This window comes from Coregonus lavaretus, assembly GCF_964263955.1.
Source record: "Coregonus lavaretus genome assembly, contig: HAP1_SCAFFOLD_171, whole genome shotgun sequence".
NCBI lineage: Eukaryota > Metazoa > Chordata > Actinopteri > Salmoniformes > Salmonidae > Coregonus > Coregonus lavaretus.
This window is the reverse complement of record NW_028160460.1, coordinates 554,453-565,000: the sequence shown is the minus strand read 5'-3', so window position 1 is coordinate 565,000 and position 10,548 is coordinate 554,453.

Sequence of the window (10,548 nt, the reverse complement as noted above, 5' to 3'; positions counted from 1 at the left end):
CCTTGAATTCAGGATTCTCATAGATCAGAGATAGTTCTGTCTTGAGCTTTGCCTTGCTCAGCATGGGGTATGCATTCACAGTGGCATTCAGAGCCTCATCAGGAAATGAATGGCAGTACCTTTCAAACATGTCTGCTTGCAGTAAGGTAGCACTCACAAGGTGGCCAGAGAAAGAGAACCTTTCTTTGATGTGATCCAGGATGGTGTTGCAGACCTCTTCAGACAGCCTCTGCTTCTCCTCTTCTCTCAAAGCTGTTCTGGGTCTTTTGGCTCCTGTTGCTTCTTGCAGCTGCTGTTGAGAGGAGTCCCTGAAGGCAAACAGACCAATGTGTTTGTTGGCTTTGTACAGTATTGTTGTCTATGTGATGCACAGGTATATGCAATGTATCCATGATGTATAGTACAAATACTTCAGTTCCACTTAAAATGGGCAGGGATGCATAAAGTCTTTAGTGTTTAAGTTAGCCTTTGTGTCTCACATAGCCTGGATGTTCAGCACAGTATACAGTGGTGCTCATAAGCTTATGATCCCATGCTAAAGTTGACTAAAAAGAGGAATAAAAAAGAAAAGAAAATTGGTGTCCATAAAGGTTGGATTTTCCAACTTTTTTAATTAAGTCATTAAGATAAATTTCCAAAAGATTATTTTTTTATTTTTTTATTCCTCTTTTTAGTCAACTTTAGAATGTGTTCATACACTTATGAGCACCACTGCACAGTACACATAGTATATAAAATAAAATAGATTACACCACTGGCCATATATAATGAGAATAATGTAATTTCAAACACAAATGCAGTCTCCTTTCATGCATACATTTTCAAATAAAGCTCTGCTTTGAGAAAGATCGAATGATATTGTTTAATCTTACCTTATGGCCTGCACACTGCTTGTGAAGCTGTCGAGGGCACTTTTGATAAAGACAGCATCGATGTCCTTCTTCTGTAGCTTCTGGTACAGAATGTCGACGTGGGGCATGATTTTGTGAAAAAGCCGCAGGAAAAAAATAAAATCTTCATCATGCAGCATCCTCACGTAGCCAGATGCCTCTCTCACTGTGCCCTGGTCAAATGAACCCAATGAACCCGTCCGGATGGCTTCAAAACATTCTATTAGGTCGTCTCGATTCTCGTAGACAGTGTTCACGACTCTGCTGTTGAAGTTCCACCGTGTGGATGAAGGTCTGGGCAGTCTTCGTGCAACAGTCTGGTCAAGAATGCTGGTGCGTTTGGGTGACCGGGAAAAAAAAGTTGTAATCCCGCTCAGATCGGAAAAGAAAATGTTCACTTTTTTGATGCGAGAAGTAGCTTGCTGCATGATCAAATTCAGCTGATGCGCATAGCAATGCACGTAATGGGCATTCTTGAAATGCTCACGCACCTTTTTCTGCACACCAGCCTTCTCTCCCCTCATCACACTGGCTCCATCGTAAGCTTGCGCAATGAGTTTGACTTTCTCGTCATCGGCAAAAAGACCGTTCAGTCTCTCCAAAAGTACACTGGCGATTGAGACTGAGGTTGATTCCGAGATGGGAAGGAACTCAAAAAATCGCTCCTGCACTTTGTGCTTGCTATCTATGTACCTCAGCACAAGCACCAACTGTGTCTGTGTAGAAACGTCCGTGGTCTCGTTAGCTTGGATAGCTACGAAGTTCGCAGACTTCACCTCCTCCACAATATGTTCCCTCGTGACCGCTAGCATACACTCCAGTAGCTCGTTTTGAATGGTCTTTGATGTGCCCTTGAAAACTTTAGCATTTTTAAGATGGTCATCAAACACCTCATCTAATTGTGCCACAAAGTTGACAAGTCCAAGAAAAATACCAGGGTTGGTGGAGCCCTCAGTTTCATCTTTGCCTCGCAAAGCTAACTCAAACACGCCGCAAAACTTCACACACTGGATTAGCCGGCTGAGGATATGGCGGTTCTTGCTAACCTCATCGTTGTGGCGGAGGACAGCTAGCCTGTATCCCTCATCCAGTTGAGTGGCAATATTCACTCTCCCCAAAGCAGAAATTCTCAAACAGCTATCCATGTGGGTCTTTGACAGCTCATGTTTCTTAATCTTTTCTGAAAGATGGTGCATGTCGGTTACACCAGTCGCTGTCCAAGCGGTGCTGTCTGCCGTGCCGCCTTCAGGGTGAATGAGTAAGCAGGGGTAGCAGAAAACTGCATTAGCTACATCGCAGCCTGCTAGCCAGGTTTTTCGTTCATACCAATTTTTGGAAAATCCTCGGGTGTAGGACTTCCCCCCTTTAGTAGAAACCTGTTGAATTATTAAATTTGGTCTGGGAGGTCCTAATTGTTTCGTTGCCAATTTATCTTCATTTGTGGTCCTCTGTAGCTCAGCTGGTAGAGCACGGCGCTTGTAACGCCAAGGTAGTGGGTTCGATCCCCGGGACCACCCATACACAAAAAAAAAAAATGTATGCACGCATGACTGTAAGTCGCTTTGGATAAAAGCGTCTGCTAAATGGCATATTATTATTATTATTATTACAAAAAGGAAATTCTTTCAAAGACACAACCGAGTTGCACTGAAGCCTAGCCATGTTGATAGTAGTAGTGAATTGATTGACGCTGCTACCCTCTCTTTTCTTAGTTACGTTCATGTGACGAAAGCGCGTAAGTGCAAGCCCACAGACACCCATTGAGATTGTATTGAAGGCTCTGAAATTTGAAAAAAATAGATTTTACATGGGAGTCTATGACAGAAGTTCTGGGCGATTTTCAATCTGACTGAAATCGCCCCAAAAGGGGGTGGAGCCATTTGAAGCACGACTTTAGCCTGATTCGACATTTAGTGGCAGTGTGGCACTGTGGCAGATCAGACGTATAGATTACAACACTGATAACTACTGTTGCCGTGATATAATTGATTAGAAAAAAAATCCCTTCCTTTTCCCGTTTGGCAGTGCGTCGCCCATATCGCCCTATTGAACAGGCCGTCCCTGCTTATAAGCCATAAAATGTGCTTTCTCCCTACTTCCACTCACCCTATGTTACGCACTCCTCTCGGAAGAGGGAACACAACACCCTGCTACAACTCAACTCTCCGTGGTGTGAAAGAGGTATGGGACTGTAGGTGTGAGTAAGGATGACAAAAGGCAGAGAATACCGTTAACAGGGAATTTATTCCTTCGCACGGTAAGTTTGGGGAAAAGGGGCTGGACGGAACCAAAGCAAAGAAAGTAAATATCAAAGCCCCCTCTCCTACCTTACCTGCCAACCCACTACTTACTTAACTAGCACCACCTGGTGCACTAACCAAAATACAGGGGATGGTCCGCCCAGGTCTTTCCTAGTGTGCATAGACAGTATACTTCTACGGGTAATGTATGCCCGCGGGCCTCTTGCCTAAGCACTCCCTAGGTGCCTTCCCCTTCCCCCCTTGGGAACAAATGAAACAAAATAGCACAAATTGGTTCACAACAAAACCTGAGAAAAAAAACTAACTCAGGACATTAAAGAAACTCTCTGATCAACAAACTAACACAAAACATTACAATTGGTTCTCACAGCAACAACTACACAGTACATACCAAATGTCTTAGCAACAACCAACATGCTATAACTCTCAGCCATTCTGGTCCCCCCCCCCCCCCCTTCTGAGCAACAGAACTGGGGCTTATATAGCTTCAGAAGGAGTTGGTAATTGGAGACAGCTGCGTCCTGAGGAGGGCGCGGGGTCAGCTCTCCAATCATCAATGTTCATTGACCAATCAGCTGCTTGTTGGGGAATTTCAGGAACCCATTTCCTGAAATACATACATGAAAATACACAAACCACAACACAGAAACTGGGGAACGTAACACCCTACAACCAGCACTGCAGCTGCAATGAATGACTACAGCAAAAATATTCTGATAAGCTTGTGTTGTTATTAGCGGCTTGTGTCTTTTTTTAATATAGAGGAATATTTCACTTTCTCTGGTCATAGGAGTAACAACATTAATTGGTGCATGAAATAATGCAGTGTGACTTGAGTTTCGCCATCAGCTGGAAGAATGTGTCCCCTTTTCTCAGCGGAGGGAGGGAGAGCGGAGGGAGGGAGAGGGAAGGGAGGGAGAGCGGAGGGAGGGAGAGCGGAGGGAGGGACGCTGCTCTCTCCCCTAACGCCTCACGTCCACCAAACGCATCAAATTCTTAGCGATCCGGCGGCAGTCATTCATTGTCATTGGAGCAGTCCGCAGTAGGCTGTGGTGCGTTCTATGTACTGCGTGCCTGTCCATATTTTCAACTCGTGTGTTGCGTTACCGTGTGGTGGTACAAACAGAAGTAACCACACATACTGTAACTAGCAGCTTTTAGCTAGTTGAAAAGCGAAGCACATGTGCGTCATGTACGGAAAATGCGGACTAGACATCCGGCAAAACAAAACCTATATGCATCTGGTGGACATCGGGCATGATCACACCTCGATCACACCAACGGTGTTTGCGTTTTGTTACACCAGAAGTACATTCATTTCCAATGAAACGCTGCGTTTGCCTTACAGCATTTCGTTGCAGAGGCAGTTGCAGTGCATTCTGTGTAGTGCATAAGTTGGATTTACTGAACGAATGCATCAAATTGTATGCATAGACGGCTTGACAGAAATGGTAGCAGAAGGTGAATGTTGAACTTTTGTTGCACACACATCCAGATATGATGCAGCACATCCTTTTGCACAATGACCCTGTAGGTGTTATTGAGGCATCAGATGTAGGCCATTAAAACATTTCTAATTATTATGGTCACTCAGCTGCCTCAGAAGTAAAACAACAATCTATTACCAGTGGATCATATACCTCAAGTTTTGAAATAGAATTTGAAAATGGTCTGAGAAGAACATCATTGGCAGGGTAACTCAAGCATAGCCAATATGCAGTGATAATGTATGGGGCCTATAGCTTACTGCACAAACCTCACCGCTACAGAACTGTTTTTAATTGGTTAATGTTGCATAGGCTTAAATTTTTTAAGTCATGTTTAAAATAAATATGAGCGGTAGATCTCGGCCTTCATTATGACTCAGAAAGTGATCTTGACTCAGAAAAAGGTTGGTGACCACTGGTTTACAACTACATTTTGGAATCTGATGGTGTACAACAGTTGAACTAAGCTCATTAGGCCTTAAGTATTCTTTAAGAATCAATGGCTGCTTGTCTGTCGGCCCTGCATTAAAGACAAAAAAAACATTGTTTCATTTTAAGGACCAGAAAATTGACAGCTGCGCCATACAGGTTGCAAAATAGGTGTGAGGAGATTTTCGATGTACCGATTCCATGGCACATTCCATGGTACATTCCATGGTACATGGTTTATGAACTGATACACAAAACAACGCCGGATTCAAAGAGGTTTTAAATTTAAACGATTATACACAATTCTTGCAACCAGTAGAGTGTTATATATATATATGGGGGATACAACCATCCCAGCTCTGCATATTTTGCTCTCCGAAGAGACAGAATCATTAGATCACTTGTTTTGGTACTGCCCATATGTGGCTTGTATTTGGTCGCAGGTTCAGGAATGGCTGAAAATTTACTCTGCAAATAGCACTTCTGGGTGATTTGAAAAGTCATAGTCAATCGATCAATAATATAATAATACTCTTAGCAAAAAATGTTGCCTTTAATTTACAATCTGTAGAAACTATGAGAATAGAAAGGTTCAGAACTTTTGTGAAACATCACAGCACAGTGGAAAAATACATTTGTGCAGGGACGGCTTGTTCAATAGGGCGATATGGGCGACGCACTGCCAAACGGGAAAAGGAAGGGATTTTTTTTCTAATCAATTATATCACGGCAACAGCAGTTATCAGTGTTCACGTCTGATCTGCCAGCCACTAAATGTCAAATCAGGCTAAAGTCGTGCTTCAAATGGCCCCGCCCGTTTTTGGGGCGATTTCAGTCAAGTTGAAAATCGCCCAGAAGTCTCTCATAGCCTGTCATGTAAAATCTATTTTTTTCACATTTCAAAGCTTTCAATACATTCTCTATGGGTGTCTGTGGGCTTGCACTTACGCGCTTTCGTCATGCGTGACGTAACGTTGAACGTAACTAAGACAATGGCGGCTAGAAGCGTCTCTGTTGCGACCTGCAGTGCGGCGTTATTTTATGTTTTTAATTTGTAGACTTAGTTTACAAACATTCTGCCAACCATGGATTTCCAGTGGTTGGTTTTGGACTGATCTTGTTGATCGTGTACATACCCGCTACGAACGGACTAAATAATGAAAACGCTGCTGGCAGCTGAATCCCAATACAGCTGGGAGACTTGGCTGGATGAGTCCCGGACAGAGAAGTGGAGCCGGCCACCTTCACCCTGGTCAGAGCGGACCGCGATCCTGGTAAGAGAGCGACTCTGTACCCCGACATTGAACTGCTTTCTGTGTCATTGCGACCTTACTATCAATTCAATTCAATTTAAGGGCTTTATTGGCATGGGAAACGTGTGTTAACATTGCCAAAGCAAGGGAAGTAGATAGTAAACAAAAGTGAAATAAACAATAAATATTAACAGTAAACATTACACTCAGAAGTTTCAAAAGAATAAAGACATTTCAAATGTCATATTATGTATATATACAGTGTTGTTACAATGTGCAAATAGTTAAAGTACAAATGGGAAAATAAATAAACATAAATATGGGTTGTATTTACAATGGTGTTTGTTCTTCACTGGTTGCCCTTTTCTTGTGGCAACAGGTCACAAATCTTGCAGCTGTGATGGCACACTGTGGTTTTTCACCCAGTAGATAAGGGAGTTTATCAAAATTGGGTTTGTTTTCGAATTCTTTGTGGATCGCTGTAATCTGAGGGAAATATGTGTCTCTAATATGGTCATACATTTGGCAGGAGGTTAGGAAGTGCAGCTCAGTTTCCACCTCATTTTGTGGGCAGTGTGCACATAGCCTGTCTTCTCTTGAGAGCCAGGTCTGCCTACGGCGGCCTTTCTCAATAGCAAGGCTATGGTCACTGAGTCTGTACATAGTCAAAGCTTTCATTAAGTTTGGGTCAGTCACAGTGGTCAGGTATTCTGCCACTGTGTACTCTCTGTTTAGGGCCAAATAGCATTCTAGTTTGCTCTGTTTTTTTGTTTGTTCTTTCCAATGTGTCAAGTAATTCTCTTTTTGTTTTCTCATGATTTGGTTGGGTCTAATTGTGTTGTTGTTGTTGTTGTTGTTGTTGTTGTCCTGGGGCTGTGTGGGGTCTGTTTGTGTTTGTGAACAGAGGCCCAGGACAAGCTTACTTAGGGGACTCTTCTCCAAGTTCATCTCTCTGTAGGTGATGGCTTTGTTATGGAAGGTTTGGGAATCGCTTCCTTTTAAGTGGTTACTATCTGCCCCGTGAGTTCCCCCAATTGTTTGTTACCTTTGTGTACTGTTGATAATCACAAGTTTACTGGAGAACTGAGACCAAGTAGAGACTTTGGACAGGGTGGATATGGTATAATAAAGGCAGTTTATTCAGAGGTAAAGATATCTGGAATCGCGTGCACGGACTCGTGCACGTGTGTAGGTCACCTAAATCATCAGAAAAATTGCCCCTCCTGAGAATTTTTTCAGGAGCCGCCACTGCATTTGTGACATAGAAAATTAAGGACACCTAGCCTACATTCATGATATAGACAACTAGACAACTAGCCCACATTCATGATATAGACAACTAGACAACTAGCCCACATTCATGATATAGACAACTAGACAACTAGCCCACATTCATGATATAGACAACTAGACACCTAGCCTACATTCATGATATAGACAACTAGACAACTAGCCCACATTCTACATAGTTTATTGAGCTTACGTTGTATCCCAAATTTTTTGTTGTTGTGACTGATGTTGTTGTTTATTTCAGCACTACGGTGGTTAGCACAACCTTGTGACTCATTGAGCTTCCTGTTTGTCTTCGTGATACTTTCGAGAGGAAGAGGGGGGAGGGGCAATGTTAGTTCAGAGTAAGATACTTTTTCAACTTTCACTTTGCCTTTGTGGACATACGCAAAAGTAAATGTATGCTATATTCACTGTAATATCTCTGCCCTCTCAATACCTTCGCCCTCTCTGACCCCATAGCTCTGATCCTCATGTCTCTGACCCTCATGTCTCTGACCCTCATGTCTCTGACCCTCATGTCTCTGATCCTCATGTCTCTGATCCTCATGTCTCTGATCCTCATGTCTCTGACCCTCATGTCTATGACCCTCATGTCTCTGATCCTCATGTCTATGACCCTCATGTCTCTGACCCTCATGTCTCTGATCCTCATGTCTCTGATTCTGACAGACTACCATTTAGAGGGAACCTAACCCTGATCTGGGACACAGCACTTTCTTTGTGAGTGTGTGTGTTTGTATGAGTCTGTGTGAGTGTGTGTGTGTGTTTCTGCATGTGTGCATGTGTGTGTGTGTGGGCAAAAGCCTTGCTGGCAAGCAAGGCCAGGTGTTGAGCGTGAAAGTAAGGTAGGTGTATGTTACTCAACATTGCAATCAGGGCAGTGGTTCACAGGGGCAGTGAAGAGATTCGAACTGAGATAAGAGAGATGGAGAGGATGGATATAGAGGAGAGATACCCACAGGACACACTAAGAGAGGACAGATGGAGAGGATGGATATAGAGGAGAGATACCCACAGGACACACTAAGAGAGGAGAGATGGAGAGGATGGATATAGAGGAGAGATACCCACAGGACACACTAAGAGAGGAGAGATGGAGAGGATGGATATAGAGGGTAGAGATACCCACAGGACACACTAAGAGAGGACAGATGGAGAGAGGATAGATATAGAGGGTAGAGATACCCACAGGACACACTAAGAGAGGAGAGATGGAGAGGATATAAATAGAGGGTAGAGATACCCACAGGACACACTAAGAGAGGAGAGATGGAGAGAGGATAGATATAGAGGAGAGATACCCACAGGACACACAATGCTTCGTTTGTAAATTATGTCTGAGTATTGGAGTGTGCCCCTGGCTATCCGTAAATTTAAAAAACAAGAAAATGGTGCCGTCTGGTTTGCTTAATATAAGGAATTTGAAATGATTTATACTTTTACTTTTGATACTTAAGTACATTTGATCAATTACATTGACTTTTGATACTTAAGTATATTTAAAAACAAATACTTTTAGACTTTTACTCAAGTAGCATTTTACTGGGTGACTTTCACTTTTACTTGAGTCATTTTCTATTAACGTATCTTTACTTACTCAAGTATGACAATTGGGTACTTTTTCCACCACTGTCCCTGTATATAGCTGCAGAGTGATCTGGTACTGGTACTCCCTGTATTTAGCTCCATATTGATCTGGTACTGGTACTCTCTGTATATAGCTCCACAGTGATCTGGTACTGGTACTCCCTGTATATAGCTCCACAGTGATCTGGTACTGGTACTCCCTGTATATAGCTCCCAGTGATCTGGTACTGGTACTCCCTGTATATAGCTCCACAGTGATCTGGTACTGGTACTCCCTGTATATAGCTCCCAGTGATCTGGTACTGGTACTCCCTGTATATAGCTCCACAGTGATCTGGTACTGGTACTCCCTGTATATAGCTCCACAGTGATCTGGTACTGGTACTCCCTGTATATAGCTCCCAGTGATCTGGTACTGGTACTCCCTGTATATAGCTCCCAGTGATCTGGTACTGGTACTCCCTGTATATAGCTCCACAGTGATCTGGTACTGGTACTCCCTGTATATAGCTGCACAGTGATCTGGTACTGGTACTCCCTGTATATAGCTCCACAGTGATCTGGTACTGGTACCTCCTGTATATAGTCCCATTCTTGTGTATTTTATTTTATTATTATTTTAAAACTCTGCATCGTCGGGAAATGCTTGTAAGCAAGCATTTCACGGTAAAATCTACACCAGTTGTACAAATAAAATGTGATTAGATTATATTTTTATGAATAAAACAATTACATTAGAAGACCTAGGCAACTAATACCCTGAGTGTCAGTCTGTTTGTGCTATCATTCCAACTCATTGTCACTCATTGTCATGGCTTGATAGTGAGAAACGGAGTTGGAAAGAGCACAGACAGATCTGGGACCATGATGCTTCAGGCTTTCAGTAAAAATATATGAAAAAGTCTGATGATGATGATGATGATGATGAAGATGGAAAAAAAAAAAAATAACATTCTTAAGTTCCTCTTGCTCATGTCAGCTACAGAGCACAATCTGCAGTAAGAGATGTACTAGTGGATCCTTTAGTAGGACCATCAGGGTGAATGATTGGAATGATTGGAGTTCTTGCTACTTCTGTAACAAAATCATAATAACAGTGCAATTACAGTTGCTGTCATTAATATTGGCACCCTTGCACGATTCAAAATCTTTGCTAAATAAGTTGAAATTGAAAAAACCTTTCGGTATTCACACATGTATTTGTTTGATTAACAACTGCACAGGACCACAAAAAAAAACTATCTAAACTCAAATAGAGATTTTTCACTTCAAAGTCAATAAATGACCTGGACTGAAATATTCAGAATTCAAATTAATTTGGTTGGAGGCAAGTGATTCTCGTTTAATG